Source organism: Trifolium pratense, linkage group LG4, assembly GCF_020283565.1.
Source record: "Trifolium pratense cultivar HEN17-A07 linkage group LG4, ARS_RC_1.1, whole genome shotgun sequence".
NCBI lineage: Eukaryota > Viridiplantae > Streptophyta > Magnoliopsida > Fabales > Fabaceae > Trifolium > Trifolium pratense.
The window spans coordinates 43374156-43392554 of NC_060062.1; the positions used below are offsets into that span (position 1 = coordinate 43374156).

General features: G+C 31.2%; 1 long non-coding RNA gene across 1 annotated transcript; it reads right to left on the bottom strand.

Annotated features, from left to right (window-relative positions):
- Positions 1-1020: 1020 nt before the first annotated feature.
- On the bottom strand, positions 1021-15415 carry LOC123882055. The gene is made up of 4 exons (XR_006799685.1): positions 15213-15415; positions 15071-15126; positions 7562-7608; positions 1021-1407 (listed from the first exon to the last, which is right to left on the bottom strand). It is a non-coding gene; the product is annotated as an uncharacterized LOC123882055 (long non-coding RNA).
- Between the last annotated feature and the right edge of the window lie 2984 nt (positions 15416-18399).

Below are 18399 nucleotides of genomic sequence, written 5' to 3' on the forward strand. Positions count from 1 at the left end.
CAGATCAGTATTAAATATGCAAAATATAACAAAATACTTTTCTGATACTATATTAGAATTTGTCTTTGATTTAATTTATAAAATCAGCTTGTAACTAAGTGCGAATTGCCCCATACACTTATAAACACAATTTTAAACATTATGGCATCAAATGTAGAACTCTTAACCATTAGAATACAAAATAGTTTGCATTGGGCAGAAATTCATTATGATATTCTTTACTATAGTATATGCATGCAGTTGAATTTTATTATAAATCATTAATATCCATACGTAATTACTTCTAATGCAAGTTAGCAAATCTTGAAACAACCTAAAGTATTGAAAAGAGACACTTACACTACTAGATTATTTCAATGACATATATTCAAGAACATAAGAAATGTAAGGGACAATTATGTCCAATTTATGTTGGGATGTTTTGTAAACGTGTCCTCCAAGTCTCTAACATATAAAAGGTCTAGTGAGAAATTTCCTAGCGATGAAGTGCTTAACAAATTAGAGTTATTGATTGCATAAAATATTTGGTGTGTATATTTTGTGTCCTTTAATTTTGAAGTGGCCAATGTTATTGTTGTTAGAACTATGTTGAGAGTAATGATCCAACCTTCAACCTTCTTTTTTTTCTTCTTTCTTTTTTGCCAAGTAATTAGCGAAACCAAGGTTTTAAATTGCGGTTGCGGTCGCCGAAGCGATAACGGTTGCGGTTGTTGTGAATGCGGCCATGGCGGTTGCTGCAACACACAATGCGGCTGTTGCGGCATGAAATCATTTTAAAATTTCATAAGCTATATAAAATAAAAATACTATGTAACTACACTATTTTTCTACCGTTGCATAGTGTCTTAGTTTAATTCATAAACACTAATTTGAATATTTTTAAAATACACGGTTGAGAGATTGTTAAAAGTAAGATTATTCATTAGATTTGACACAAATTAGAATTTGAAGTTCATAAATTTTATTTTTTGGTGAAAAAATTTGAATGAACATCACCAAAAACGTCTGATGCGGTTACGATGTGGCAGTACACGTGAATTAGGATCACACCGCAATTGCGGTGCGATGCAGTTGCGGAAGCTACCGCGTCAGCAATATTGCGGCCGCAATTGCGGATGCGGACCGCAATTTAAAACCTTGAGCGAAACCTCTAAAAAAAGGTAAAATATCTAAATTCAAACCTAAATCTCTGTGTATTATATACAATGTCTCTATCATCTGAGTTATTTTCGGTAACCAACCTTCAACTTTCTCATCACTATGCTTTTTTTACTGTCCACCCTAGCCACCAATGTAAAAATAAACTAGAAGAGCCTTAATTCTTTATGCAGGGTTGTCTCAGTTGGGAGGTATTGGAGTCCTTACTGTGTCAGATGTAATGATAGCTAATTAGTAGTTACAATGTACCTGCCATGAATGAGTCAATTTCATGATATATTCATACAACACTTAATTAACAATATTTGAATAGGAGATAAACACATATGTCATAGTAAACGAAAAAAAAAAAAAATATGTCTCTAATTAAATTACACTATAATGTCACTTTTATAAATTAGTTCTTAAAATATCTGAGTAAACATTTATATGATTTAATTTAATTGAATGTACGTGTAAAAATATTTTACAAATAAATCATTTCAATAAATAATTAATTTCATCTCTAAGATATAACTCTCTCTCCAATTTAATCCCTAAATAATTAAAATCAACTAATAATAGATCTCTAAATTATTCTCCCACTCAATGATTTCTGTTAAGTTGTCTGTTAGCAGCCCCTGTACTATGAAAATGCAACAATTTGTCCATAAACTATTATTAAAAGCAATCAATTAGTCCCTAAACGTTCCATTTTGTTGTTGTTAAATATTTCTTCTCTAATCCAAAACTAATATTTCTTGTGTTTAAACTTATGCGCAACCAACATTCACTCAATACTTTGATTATGTGACTTCTAATTTCCTCCCACATCTTCAAGATTAATTTTTCTTTGTACTTCACAATCATTCGGTTTAAAATATATCATAGTTATACGTAAGAGCACTTAGATGAGATGACGCGGATCTCTTTTAGCTTAACCAAGGTCCTGAGCTCAATCCCTGACTTGGGCATTCAACGGTGTTAAAACTATTACAGAGAGTTTGCCAAACATTTGGATCTCACAAGACTCGATGATTAGTTTCTGCAGTTGCGCGCAGAGGATATCTGATTTACGTCAAAATAATAAAATAAAATATCATAGTTATTATCGTACATAGTTTCTCATGCACACTTATTCATCACTTTTAATTTCTCCATCCCAATGTTAAATTGTTACACAAACTAAAACAATATGAGCATTGCTATATGTCCCGAAAAATAAATTCCCGAATATCACGAATTGACTATTATTAATTGGATTGAAATCCTAAAACACGCTTAAGTAATACTCCGTACTAACTGAATAAAACAAACTCAAATAAATTGCCCCATGACTAACTTTTTTTCTAATTTGCCACTCTCACTTTATTTTGTTTCCACTTTCCACCAACCTTCTGCAACCTTCTCTCCTTATAACCAACCTCTCTGCCTGTTCTCTAATCCATTCTAGAAAATAAAATGCTTCCATGCTAAATTTGTTTTTTATGTTCAAAGCAATAGAATACCCTAAAAGAGTTTCTATGATTTATTTGTGTTTTACCGGAAAAGAGTTTCTATGATTAACCATAGTTATAGAGAAAGACATAGCCCAAATTCTCTAGTAATAAACAAGTTCTATAAAATATTTTTTGCATCCCTTAGACTGACATAGGAACTAAGAAGTGCATGGTGAGTGTGTTGGGAGAGATGATTTTTGCATCTAACAAATTGTGGATGAGGATTAATTGTTTTCGGTGGATCCCATAGTGTGACGGTATGTGAACTGTGTAGACATTTTGCTGTGTTTACTGTCAGAGGGACCAAACACGTAATTCGTGAGTTTTCGGGAAAATAATTTCGGGACATCTAGCATTTCCGAAACAATATTCCTCATAATTATTGTGTATCAGACTTGTTGTTGCAAGTTTAAGATGAGTTAAGTCCGACATTATTTAGAAAAATGAAGGTCGAACATTTTAGAAAAATAAATATAGCATATATTCCAATTTCATGCACTGCACACAGTCAAAGTCAGCAGTCAACAAAGAAAAAGATAGGAACAAAGATTGCATAGCATATAGCATAGCATAGGAGTTCTTTAGAGATGTTTTGGCTTGTAATAATGTTATAGAAGCAACAAAGAAAGAAGGAAAGGATGAATACTGTATTTTCTGAGAGTATCATCAGCACTGCACTGTCACTCCTTCTCGTGTGGTGTGGCTGATTGAATTGTGTCTTTCTATCTACCATAGAGAAGAAACAAAGAAGGAATCTATAAAGTTTCAATTATTACCTTGTTCTGTTTCACAGCACCAATTTTTATTTTTGGGTTTTGTTTTGTTTCTAATTTTCCAAATCATTTTAATTACTTCTACTTACTGCCTGTCAATTAAGGTTTTCTTGTGCCCTTGTTTATTAATTATGGTATTGTATTTTTAGTTATAAGTTTATATCATTGAATCCAGCTTTGTATCTTTTTCTCTATAAACCATTAAGTAATCCTTTAGCATTTCAAAAAAAAAGTTTTTAGTTTAGATCAACAGTGTGTCTAATTTGAGATTTCTTATAAATTTATAGGAGACATACAAAGAAATCAACTAAGGGTGTGTTGGATCCGAAAAAAAAATAGGGACTAAATATGACAATTTTAGATATCCTGTGTTTGATTTTAAAAATTATTCCTCGTACTAGATAAACTAAGGGTCAAGGGACTGAAATTATTGTCCCCCACTAAACTATGAGACAAATTACAAATTTTTGTCTTTTGCACAAGTTATCTAAATTACCAAATTAACATTTTGTCCGCCAAACATATCGTACAAAATTTTTTTCAATACCTTAGATGTTTGTCTTGTGATGTTTATGTCTTGTACTGTTCTGTCTAGTACTTATATTTTGTAGATCGAACGAACCCTTAAATGCATAAAAGCATGAAAAATGGAGGAGAGTCTCTTTGTTTATGAATGTTTTGGAAGAATGGTAATGAAATCTAATTTTACGTACGGATGCAATACAAGATTTATGACTAATTTTATTTGTTGAGAGTTTTTTTTTTGGTGAAAAAGGGGGCAAATCCCCTATTTGTCTCTATTTTGAGAGTCATTGCCTATCAATAGAATTTTAGAAAAAGGAATATGCCACCAACAATGTAAAATTATAATCATATTTTTTGTCACGTCACATTACTTTCTTGATATGACATGACAAAATGATAATTATTTATTGGATAACAGTGTAAAACTGTTTTACACCGTCAGTACTGCATCTCCATTCCACTCTAAAAAAGAAATTGTAGTTTAAAAAAAGAGTTTAATTGATATGCATTGACGGTGTAAAATAATTTTACACGATCGTCTAATAAATAACCATCATTTTGCCATGTCATGAAAGTGGTGTGAAGTGAGGTGATGTGGCGAAAAACATGATTGATATTAGTTGACAGTTTTACACCGTCAATGCATATCAATTAAATCCTTAAAAAAAATTGAAGAAATAATTTTAAATACCCTTCTCCAATAACAATCTTCTGGATGGTGAATGATAACTGCTATACTTTTCACAAAAAAGTAGAAATAATTGGACGCTGCATTTGTGATCAGAATTGTAATTTGATGCATCTGATCTGTCTTCTCATTTCATCCAATCCATGGATCCTAGAAACAGTCAAACCCCTAAAATGACAACAGAAAATGCCCTAAAACCAGGACCAAATCCAGAAACCCATATACCAAATCTAGAAACTCACCATCCCCTATATAGAGTGAGATAAATATTTGTAGGTTCATTTCAACTACTCCACATACATTTCTAACAACTACCAATCAACATCTGACATTAAAAAAAAAAATGTAGAAATTCACCCAGAGAACATGATGAAAAACCAGATCTCAGATCTGGACAGTTAGAGACATCTTTAATTATTAGACCTAAATCCATAAATAAATTACCAAAAACTCACAAATGAAAATGAAACCAACACCTTTTTTTTTTAATTCAAAAATAAATTAAAATCAAGAAAATAATCAAGAAAAACTTAGTTTATACCCAAAAAAAAAACACAGAAATCTTGCAGGATGCCCTAGAATACACTGCAAAACTGCAAATGCTTTCATATATGGTAAATTAGTAACTAAATCCAAACTCTTTCACCAGACAGGTTATGAGAAACAAGAAGAAGAAGAAGAATACTAATGTTAAAAAAAAAAACACCATTTTCAGCTTAAAAACCTTTAACCCAAAACCCTTTTTAGGTTTTCACCAAAAAAGGATTATTGGTAGAAAAATTATGAATAAGAAAGAAAGAAAAACATGACAAAACCAAGAAGAAGAGGAAATATACCCGGATCCAGAAATCAGAGACACAATATTACACCAAATCCAAAAATATGCAGATAAGGTTAAGCAGAAGAGAAGATTTGTGATGATGAGTATTGTCAAACCCTAGCAAGGTAGGGCTAAAAAACCCTAACGATTAGTGGTTTGTTTTTGAGTAATGATTAATTTAAGCGTATCTTGCACAAATGAAAGATACCAAATAGAGACTGGTTGGCCTCAAATAGAAAAACCAGTGTCGTCTTCTCTTTCTTTTTGGGTAAAGGGTGATTGATTGATATTATTAGGGCAAGTAGTGAATAATTGAAAAACCAGGACAATCTGTTTTTTCTTTGCTTACTCTCTTTCTTTATGTAACTTATCTTTCACACACTTTTCACTCTGTCTCTCATTTTTGTTTGTTGCTAGATACCTATACTGTTGACTCAACTCAAGGGAAAACGTATATTAATAATGATCATAGGGATAGAAACAAACAATTCTTAACTTGTAATATGGATAAGGCTTTTTCCCGTGTTTTGCGGGACTTTGGCGTATTCTGATTGATTTATTTGAGGTTATCTACTGACGTAAGTTTTATGAGACTGATTGGGATCACTTATGAAAATAGCTTGTGACAATTTACATGAACTTTTTTCAAGCTCATTTTCATAAATTCTCCAATATAGATTATGAAAACAATTCATAGTGTTAACTAACTATAAAGTTTCCATAGAATAAAGACACGGATAGAATTTCATAGAATAACAATTGCTTAATAAAATAAGGATTACACAGAAAATATATATATATAGCAAACTTAAACCGACTAAACTATACTAACTTAGAAATATAAGCCCAATATCTAACACCTCCCCTCAAATTCATGATGCATTAACAAATAATCATCAAGAGTTTGTCAAACAAAAAATAAAAAACATACTAAATAATATAAATTTCTAAAACATAGCATATATAAAATAATTTAACCTTATTTTACCTTTTGTTAAAAAATAGCTTATATAAACTTATACTATACAGCATGATAAGTACTTGTGCTATTAATTTTTTTTGAACAAGACTTGTGCTATTATATCCTTTCTCTCAACCTCAATGGCAATCACACAAGAAAATGGGAGAGAAAAAACTTAAATTCTTCCTCCAATGAATCCAAACTACTTAAGGTCTTTAAAATGTATTTTTCAATCCAAGAATCTCATAAGAAAAGGGTTAAGTGGTTATCCCTAATTAGCCTTTGATTCCAAAGAATTGTTTCTTTTTAACTTGCAAGATTCCACTTAAAAATCGGTCCACAGCTACATTATACTACTCAAATCCACCAAAAACTGCCTCGCAACTGTATTGGGGTGCCTAGAATCGCACCAAAAAGAAGAAAAAAAATGAAATTTTAAGGCACACAAAAATATTTTTATCTACTTCGTAATGTACTATGTATAAGATTAATATCTTGTTTTGAAAATGGTAGGTCAAGACTAAATCAAAAACTTGTTTTTGTTTTTTTTGTTTACAATGAAATCAAAGATCGAACTTAATACCTTATGCATACTATTCAAATTCCTCATCATCATAAGACAAAATTTAGTGGCTTATCAGAGTCTTGTTTTCATATGAGCCAGATTGCAGGGAGCTTTAGAGATGGATGGAAATAGACTAGTTCAGGTTAGATTTTGCAAGATCTAAATCTGATGTGTTTAATACTAAGATTTATTCAAGTATGCTTTAATTTGTCATAAACTCTAGGTAAGAATTATAATTTTCTAAAAGTGTGGCAGTGTGGCATGACATGTTAACTTACTTAAAACTTTATTTCATATTAACATCTAATCGAATCTAACATATATTTAAACAGACAAGACAACCATATTATTTAAATAGACAACTCATTTGGGCTACACAAGACTTAGAGTCCGTTTGACCCAACTTTTTTAGAGTTTATGCAATATAAATTAAGTTTTATGCTATTATATAAGTTTACACTAGTGAAAATTGTAATTTTATAAGCTATTTTATCATAAACTACATTGACAAACTTATCATAAATATATAAAAATTGCACAAGTTGTTTGCATAAGCTCTAAATAAGAGGAAAAAAAGTCAGGTCAAATGATACCTTAAGAGATTAGTCTCCAGCTGCGTGCAGAGAATACCAGATTTCCGCTAAAATATAATAATAAATAAATAAATAAATAAATAAATTCTACTTTGAATCTATCATAACATTTTAAATTAAGAATCTTCACAATATATAATATTCTATTTAAATTTTAATCTATAATTAATAATAGATTATTTATGATATGCAAAAACTGGATGAAGGAAAGGAATGCTTGAATTACATATAAAAGATTATGTATTTAGTTTTTGGTGGAACAATATTATTTATTTTTACTTATAAAAGATTATTAAATTTATTTGAAACAAAAATATACAAAAGGTCAAAAGCTTATATAATAATAATAATAATAGTAACAATAATATTATTATTTATATTTACTTAAATAGATTAGACTATTAGACTAGTAAACCTAAAATGATTTTTGGTGTAATTCTAATTGTTTTAGCGCAATAGGCTTTTAAAAAACATTGATTTTGCCTTTTTCTTTCTAAAATGAAAATAAAATAGTTATTTTTTGCTTAAGACCACAAGAGAGCAAGACGTCATATCTTCACCCCAAACCTTAAGGCATTAGGTTAATGAGTCACCTCTCTTATAAACAGTGGCGGATCCAGGACCTCAGGTCGGCGGGTGCAAATTATATTTAAAATTTAAACTTAACTACATATTTGGTCTCTTACGTTTATTTTAGGTTTTCATTTGATCATTTACGTTTAAAAGTATCAATTTGGTCTGTTATGTTTCCACTGTTTGCATTAGTTAGTCATTTCCGTCAGTTTTGTCCACGAAGTGAAGTATGGAGGTGACTTAAGAAGTGAAGTAGATACCCACTTATAAAATAATACTAACAATATTATTGTTGGTTGTCTCAAACCATGATAAGTTGTAACGAGAAGAGAAGAACAAAGTGCAGTTGGTGCAAACTTAAAAATTTGAGGGGGTGCAAAAAGAATAAAATTGAAATTATTAGTATCAATTTAGGAACTTGAGGGTGTGCAAGTGCACCCACTCAAGACAACATAGGTCCGCCTCTGCTTATAAATTCAACATTCTTCCCATACATAGTCGATGTGGGACTTAACCACCCACACTTGAAACCCAACAATCTTCCCCCGAATGTGAATTCCCACATCCTATATAGTGGATCCAAAACCAAGATCTACTCCCGCTAAACCCACTTGGGGTTGGTCGAGTGGTGTTGGCTTGGGCCCTTGGAGTATGCTCCTCTCAAGGTCTCAGGTTCGATTCCCACCGGTGCCAATTTCGGTGGGCTAAGTCCATACAGAGCAAAAAAAAAAACTCTGGCTTTAAATGGGCCCCCGCAAGTGGGCGGTGTGATTGGTCCCCTTGGATTAGTCGGTCCTAAGGCCGGATACCAAGTTTTCAAAAAAAAAAGATCTACTCCCGCTACCCCACCAAGCCGAAGCACAACTTTTATACCACTTGTTAGGGAGTGCGGGAGAGCTTGAGAGAAACAATAGGGTCAATGCTCCGGGATCTCAAAGAGAGAGAGACACCACATCTCCACCCAAAATCTTAAGGCATTAGGTTAATCTGCCACCTCTTATAAATCCAACATTATTCTCATGCATACATAGTCGATGTGGGACTTAACCACTCACACTTGAAACCCAACAATAGTAATTTAATTTTAAATCTTTTTTTTTTTTTTGATATTGAAGAGGGACTAAGCCCATTTTTTTTTTTTTTTTTGAATGGCTAAAAGTTTATTAAACCACAAATCAAGGCACAAGAAGAGCCAAGATAAGGGAAAGTAGAGCAAAAATACAATAATGGAGCAAAGCCTAGCACTACAAAGAGCATATTCGGCTAACCCCTTTAACCAAAGGAAAGGAAAAAAACTCATACTAAAACAAAACATAGCAGACACAAAAACTACAACAAAGAACAATAAATACCCCAACACTCTAAAAACAAGGCCAATGATCATCATCTATTAAAGCAAATTCGGACTAAGCCCATTAAATCTCATTTTTCTATTAAAGTTTGATTTGCAATATATGGAGGGATGCTTTGTTTTTCTTGGTGTTGGGTCTTGAATTGAGTACCCTTCAGTTGAAGAACAAATCATCAACCAATTGACCTCATGCCATGTAGGGATGCTTATGATGACATTAGCTAATGTCCGGATCCCTATTTCTACCAACATGCCTAACTTTAAGAATTTTTCAAAAGGGTGGTCATTACAAGTCTTAAATATCAGGCTTGCATGTATGGAATTCTTACAACAAGTGGTTTAAAGAATAATTTAAAGGGTTTAAACTGATAATGTGCCAAGGAATGCTAAGTGGTCAACACAGTAATATACTGATTAGATATACTTTAATTTTTTACTTTTGATTACAAATCCCAAAAGGTTAATTAAAGGATGGACTCTTGTTTTGAACCCAAATCATTTATATTATAATGAGAAATTTTACTCTTCCACTATTTAAGTCGTGAATGTGTTAAAAAATGAAAAATTCTAAAGAAATTTTTGAAAACCATTGTCTTGCGGACAACTTCCACTACTTATGTAGCAGACTGATCAGTAGTCAAGTCTTCTGTACCAATCAAAGGTCTATCAAGTAACCAATTTTAATTCATCACTTATGCTTCATCACATGATTTTGGCCAATATCAAGAGGCAGCAAAAATTCTATAAAACCCCCTCTTCATCACTCAGTTCACACACCTCTCCATTTCTCTTCTGTTTTTTCTTTCTTTTGATTGTTATTTTATTTAGTTTTTGTTAGTTTTCGTCATTTCGTGTGTAAACATACGCATAGTCGTTCATTGTTAATATATATATATTGTTTGTTACTTAAGTAGGATATTGTTTGTTTGGAGTGGAGGGAAAATAGTTGATGGAGGAGGATATTATTTGTGTCTAATGGTCATTGTCTATATATATATATATATATATATACCGTAGTGAATTGGTTCAACGGCACACCTCATGTTTTCTACTTAGGTAACGGATAGTAAAATAATTCAAAAAAAATTCCGAGAATCTCTGAGGGGTATGAAATCTTAAACGGTTTATGAATTTGAATATTTTTAATCAATCCACTATCTGTTTAGCGGATTAGTTTGGATCTATAAGAGAAGACGTTTTTTTTTATAAGCAATGTTAGTTGTTAGTATTACAATGTTATATTAATTTTTTCTCCTTTGCTAGGATTTGAACTCTGGACCTCCTGCTCCTTAACCCTTAGCCCAACTAGTTTAATCAGTTGAGCTACTCATCTCATCCCATAAGAAAAGACATGTTTGTTACCGTGAAGCCCACATATATATAGAAGCAACAAATTGAAGCTTCATATATATAACGGTCAAAATTACATTTGGGATGATAATTGGTTCAATGAAATGCATATCAAACATAAAAAGGGTGAGAGGGAGATATATAATAGGATCATATATAGCATATTCCCTCCATAACTAAATATATCAGTTTGCTATTTTTAGCAAGCAAATTAAAGTAATATATTAACAAGGGGTGCAAATAAGTGAGATCAGGCTGATGAGATTCTAATTCTAATATGTTTCACAATATATCTCATAGTTAAATTGTTGTGTCTATGAAGTTTTTATTTGGAGGATTTGTTGAGCATGACTCAACTTTTTTTTTTTACTAGTGTGCTAAGTTAGTAGGTGTTGGAACATGGTTTGAAATTTGGAGGGATTTTGGTTGGAAGTTGCAAGAAATAAACATAAGTTTGAACTAATGTAGGAAGTGTGAATTTGAAAATGTTTAATAAGTTCTATATTAGAGGGACAACACACTTTAGTAGTATTATAAGAAGGAAGGTGACCACTCAGGTGGTGTATTAATTTCGAATAAGGATAAATTGATTTGTCTTTTATTTGACCCGATACGCCGTGCATCCACTCCCACCTTTCTCTCTTTTTCAATTTTGGAGTCCCTCTATAAATAGAGGCCTCCACTTAGACTTCTTGTTCACTCAAGAATTCCAAAATTTTGAATTATTTCTGATCTTTTTCTTCTCACTTCATCTTTGAAATTTTTTCTTTTTTGTTTATTTTAGAGTGGTCGTAGGTATTCATACCATAACAGATAGATCATAATAGTCATATTGGGTGTAATTCTGAACCATTTTTTCTATAGTGCAGTAAACCAAACCGTAATAGTTGAACTATACTATTTTATTCTTGGACGTTGTCTATCTTGCACAAGTTTAGGCAGAGACGTAAAACGTCTTAAAGAGAGCGACATAGTCCGTACTTTGTTAATTTGTGTTTATCAATGCTTTATTCTCTTAAACTGAGGATGATTCTTTTAAAGTGTGAGATTGATGTGCTAACACAAACATCATGTTGCTGGGAATGGGATGACGAGTATATTTTGGTCATTATACATTGCAACATAAGGTGTCTCGTAGACAAGTAGTTGGAGCAAGATGAAATACATAATATATAATAATTATATAAAAATTACATTGATGCATAAATAATGACAACATTATTTACACTACTTTGTTTTTTTTACGGTCTACACTTGCACATTTGAATTACCTCTTGTTGTGGATTTGGGCCAAAGCCCAACTAGAGTGGACTTTACTAGAGGGTAGATGCAATGCAAGCTGGAGAATTTCTTTTGGTGTTTTTCGCGCGCCGAGCGCCCTACTCATTTTTATTTTTACCCTTTCGTTATTTAAGTAGTCGACGTTATAAAATTGATAAATTTGATACCTTCCACAATTCTCTACTTAAGTAGCGATCTCAGTTATCAAACTTTATTAAATTCATCTTCTTTACTTCATAGATGGTTTGTAGTGTGTTTTAAATTTCTTACTTCTTACACTGATAGTCTTTTTTATTAAACATGAAAAGGTTACAATTTTATCTTTTTTAACATCGAAATTAATATATTCAATTCTTCCACGTAGGCTACCAAAAACAATAGTCATCGCAGTACTATACATACGTCAATAGTCAATAGTCAATAGTCAAAACCTATTTATCTATCATAGACCAATTTCTAAAAAGTACGAGATTTAACATGGCAATTTCTATCGTATTATTTTTTAGGCTTTAATGCAGTTTTGATCCCCCTATTTTGAAAAAACTGAACTTTTGATCCCCCTATTTTAAAACTCAGCACTTTTGATCCCCCTATTTTAGTTTTTTGTTAGTTTTAGTCCCCCACCTCAATTTGGTCAAACTTTTGCTTATGTGTCATGCTCACTGATGACGTGGCATTGTACATGTGGACAAACAATTTCCTTAGATAGTGTCCCGAGCCCCAATCTTTTGCTTCTTTGATTGCAGTGATGTAAACACGGTCATCTTTAAGGAATCTCATTGCAAAACATGCATCTCTATAGGTCAAATATTGTGTGTCACCAATTTTTCTGACATCATCATAACAAGTTGTCCACATGTACAATGCCACGTCATCAGTGAGCATGACACATTAGCAAAAGTTTGACCAAATTGAGGTGGGAGACTAAAACTAACAAAAAACTAAAATAGGGGATCAAAAGTGCTGAGTTTTAAAATAGGGGGATCAAAAGTTCAGTTTTTTCAAAATAGGGGGATCAAAACTGCATTAAAGCCTATTTTTTATTTTAAAACTGTTTATATGACTATTAGATAAACTGAGGGACAGGGTTAAAGAACTCTCACTGAAACATAAGATAACTATTTATCGCTTACCTAAAATAAATTTGTTTAATACATTAAATATTTGTCATGCGTTGCTTTGTATTGTTTTGTCTAATACTTATCTCATACAAATCAAACGATCTTATATGTGATAATGATTTTCATTTTTACTTTTTATGTTGTTATTTTAAGTGTGAGTTGAGTCTCACATTTGATATTGAACGTTTTATAAGTATGAGAGGACCCACCTAATGCTTGATAATTTTGGGTTAAAATAAGGTGTCAAACTCACTTATGTATTTGTTGAATAATGCCAAATGTGAAGATCTTCGGACCTCTCATAATCCAACAATGGTATCAGAGCCGATCCTTCTACAAAAGGTTCGACCAGCTTTTTGCATCAAAAGTTTTCCTAACAAAGATAGTCAGATTGCGTGTCCCATTGAGTGCCCCTCAAAACTGAACATTTTATAAGAAATAGTGATAATAATTTATCTCAACTCACACCAAAGTAGTAGCAAAAATATGAAAAACCAAAGAATTGTTAAAGCATAGTCCGGTCATGGAGAAACTTATTAATTTGATCGATTAATCCATCCATCCAATTCATTCACCAAACAAAAAATTGCATAATGGAATCCAATCTATCAAACATATTTTAAAGATGCAATATATAGATTACGGTTTTGGCTAACATGAAACATTGGGACAAATGGTGCATGGTCCGTGCACCACTTATCAATAACTATAATGAATACGAATTTTATAAAATTCATCATTGAATTGAAAGTTCCTATCAAATAGATCTTCCACTCAAATTTTTAAAGAAATTAAAAATCATATGATATGTTATTAAGGACCCATTAAGATTAACGGTTTATGAATTTTTATTAAATACCGTTAATATTGGTGGGTCTCAATAACACATCAAATAATTTTCAATTTTTTTTAAAATATGTATGGATGATCTATATGATATAAACTTTCAATCCAACGATAAATTTTATAAAATTCGTATTTATTATGGTGTTATCGACAAATGGTGCATCGTGTGCCACTTATGTCACTATTCATATTAGAAGCCGCCTTAGATTATCTCAAATATAAATATAAGTACATTAGTTAAAATATAAATAATAATAATAATATTATTGTTCCTTTCACACACACAAAAATTGACAATTCCGATAAGACCGTGTTTGCAGAGAAAGCCGATAGTGCAATCCCTGGAACTCAATTGTGGTTAGAGAATATGCGGGACACACAAAACACAGAGCTTTCACTAGTGGTTCAGAACGATATAAAATTTATTAGACAAGTATTGAGCGAAACGAAAGAGCAAGAGAAACCGTTCATGACTTACGTTTCTAAACAACAACGTAAGAAGAATAATAAACAAGCTAGAAGTGTTGAGATACCTTATCACACCCATTCTATTCCTCCTCATCATTTATCTTTATGAAGCTCTTCGCTTACGGGTAAGGCCTAGTCCCCCCCCCCCCCCCTCGTGCATTTTTTTTTCCTATTTTTATTATAATATTTATGAGATATAGGCACGAGATCGGAATGACTAAGGTGCCAATATTGTTGGGATATTTATTTATTTTTTCTTGATGTTTAGATGCTCTTAATTCAGCTAAAATATATATAAATATTTTTTTTTTTTAATAATTAGGAAGACATATGAATAAGTAATTACTCCTAATTAATATCTACTAAGTTATTAGGTATAGTACTATATCATTAAAGAAGCAGCAATGAATAGAAACTCAAAATTCAAATTATCTTACTTATAGTTAGGAAAACTGAAATTAAAGTGTGGTTAGAATTAAAAATAAAACAAAACTAATCCAATTAGCAGAAGTTAATTACCTGGAAGAATGAATGGTGAGATGGATTTTCTGGCCCTCAACACGACCACTTAACAACTGTGTAAAGTGAAATGGAGATTATGAATTGAAAGATAAATGAATAAATAATGAAACAAAATATGTGAAAATTAAATAGAACCGACCTTAAGATGAATAAGAAGATATTGTAGAGGCAGAGAAAGAGAGAGTAATGTGTTAAAAGGAAGATTGCATATGATGTATGTATAGGCAGAAGAAGAAATAAACATGAAAACTGATAGTAGTAAGTACTCCTTCCTACTTCCTACTTCCTAATCCTATTGTTATATAAATAAATGAAAAATGAAAATAGACAATTCACAATAGTACAGAGTAGTGCATGTGGCTGCACATATAAGCTACATGCTATTCTAATAGTGACTATATTATATAATTTTAAGTAGGGTTCTGCAGAGTGAAGAGCAAATAGGGAGAGGCTCACTTAATTAATGAGTTAATCACATAAATCACATTCTCATAAATTTGTGTTGAAAAACCAAGGGTATGTTTATTTTGTGAAAATAAGTTTTGTTTTCATTTTTATAAATATATGTTTTATTTTGTTTTGTGTTGAAAAACTAAGGGTATGTCTATGTGAGTTTAGCTCAATTTGTAGGAAAATCGCATTATATATGTAAGGGGTGAATTTCGAACCCCGGATATCCCACTTAGGCCCCATTTGGATTAATTTATTTTTAAGCTTATGCAAACGGCTTATGCAATTTTTATGTATTATTATAAGTTTGTCAATGTAGTTTATGATAAAATAGCTTATATTGCATAAAACCTAATTTATATTGTATAAGGTGTTTGCATAAGTTCAAAAATAAGTTAATCCAAACAGGGTCTTATTCACTTTAAATGTGAAATTTTTAGCTAATAGACTACTTAAAAAAAATGAGAGAGTGAGTAATGATGATGGTGAGAAGATGAAATGTATGTTAAAGATTATGTAACTTTGAAAATATTGAAAATAGTTCTTTTGAGTTTTGACATTTTCATTGTTTCTAGAAATACAAATAATTGTTCACTTCAAGAGCTTTTTTATCTTATCGTTAGTGTTAGTTTTTGATATAGTAATGCTATAGTTTAAAATGTAAGTGAATAGTATTGAAGACTTTAGTTGATAGTCGAAAGATAAATGTAGTAAGTAGTGTGAGATTTTGTAGCTAGAAATAAATTATAGGTTTAATTGCATTTTTTCCCCTTATTTTTATTTTAGGTTTTAAGTTGGTCCCTTATCTTTTAAAAGTTTTAAGTTGGTCTTTTATCTTTTCTGCAGGTTTCATGTTGGTCACTCCCGTCTATGTTGGTCACTCCCGTCAAATTTTTCACTATTACCGTTAAATTTGGACAGTGAGAAACGAAAACCACACTTGGAAAGATGATATGTGTCCAAATTTAACGATAATAGTGAAAAATTTGATGGGAGAGACCAATTTGAAACCTGCAGAAAAGATAAGGACCAACTTAAAACTTTTAAAAAATAAGGGACCAACTCAAAACCTAAAATAAAGATAAGAGACTAAAAGTGCAATTAAGCCTAAATTATATTGTTATGAAGTTAGTTACTTACAAATGAACCATGATAATCTATTTATAATTTATATAGGTGTGAAAGATATACTCTAACCACTTTATTCTAGATTTTTTATGATATTTCGTAATAGAGTGATAGCATTATTTATTCTATTAATTATACTAAACTATTTTTTTGGTTATAATAGGGGTCTAAGGCCGTATACTAAACCATTTTAGAAAAAATTAAACACAAATATCATCACATTGAGGCAGATTTTGGGGCCTCTAAGCAAGTACAAGAAGAAGGACATCACATCATTGCAGCCATTCTTTTTGACCTTTGGCAATGTTACTTTATAGTAAAATTCAATGTATATAGCAAACTGTGTGGAGTAGTATAGAGCTAGCTCAAACAATAAATGTCATCCAACGAATATACTGTACTATATGCATTATGTTTGCTGAGATTGTTCTTAGACTATATAGCTATACTGTGGTGTGTGGGTTTAAGCAACGGTACCCTACCCTTTACCTTTTCCATCAAAGTCGCTAAACAAAACCCCTTTTTCAGAAACTGTCTCTAAGTAAAACAATTTTGACGAAATTACGTACATGGTAAGTGTAACACCCGAACCCATTATTTAAGTAATTCTATCTTTATTAAATCTTTTTTAAAATACGCAACGGAAAATTACAATTTAATTTATAGAATATTAGTTCTAGGTATTACACTCCTCTTTACAAATTAATACTAACATGATTACTTAATAAAAACTCATTTTATACGATATAAATTCCCTTATAAAAGATACATTTTTCCAATCTAAATACATGAGTCATGAATGACTCTATATACTATATACAACCCCCTTTCCCGTGTCACAATCAGAGCGAAGCTTCACCAAAGACTCGAACAACGAAACACACATATCCTGTAAAATCTGGACCCCCAACGGTCCAGCACATAACACATAAAAGAGAGTTAGAAGTCATATTCAAATAATATCCAAGTGTAAGTAAATAAACTTAACACTTCATCATATTCTAACTCATTAGCATGCTTCATTTTCATTTAATTATGAATACCACATAATTGAAATAAAACTTCATTTATAATCATCAAACAATTAATGTCTAACACATAAAGACGATTCATCAACAAGTACAACTATGTCACTTGTCCATCATCATATAGACAAATACATCAAACAATTCCAATTATGTGTCACATACCAATTATTATATAATGTACACATAACCTAATGCAAATCTAATGCTTCAACTTCATGCTATGTCATCCTAGACATTTCTAATGCATGTGGTACCATCTTCTTTATTAGAGTATCTCACCTCTAATATCCTTCTTTATCGGATAAATATAATCCGATATCCTTCTTTATTGGAATATCCAATATCACATATATTCATGAATGCATGTATGTATTTCATGAATTCACTCACAATCAATAGCATTAAGCTCTTCATTTATAATGTGGAACACTATCCAATATTTCTTCTTTATTAAGATAACACTATACCTTAATATACGTCTTTATCGAATAACATAATTCGATATACTTCTTTATTAAGTTAATTAACACCTTAATATACTTCTTTGACATTTTAACAAACATCATCAACACAATCAACAACAATTATATTACACAAATATAATCAACAATTCATCACAATACAATTAATCATGGTTATAGACACCTAATTGTATGTTAGAATACCCTAATCACATGTTACAAACCTTTAATTGCACTTAGAAACATCAGCAAAATAAGT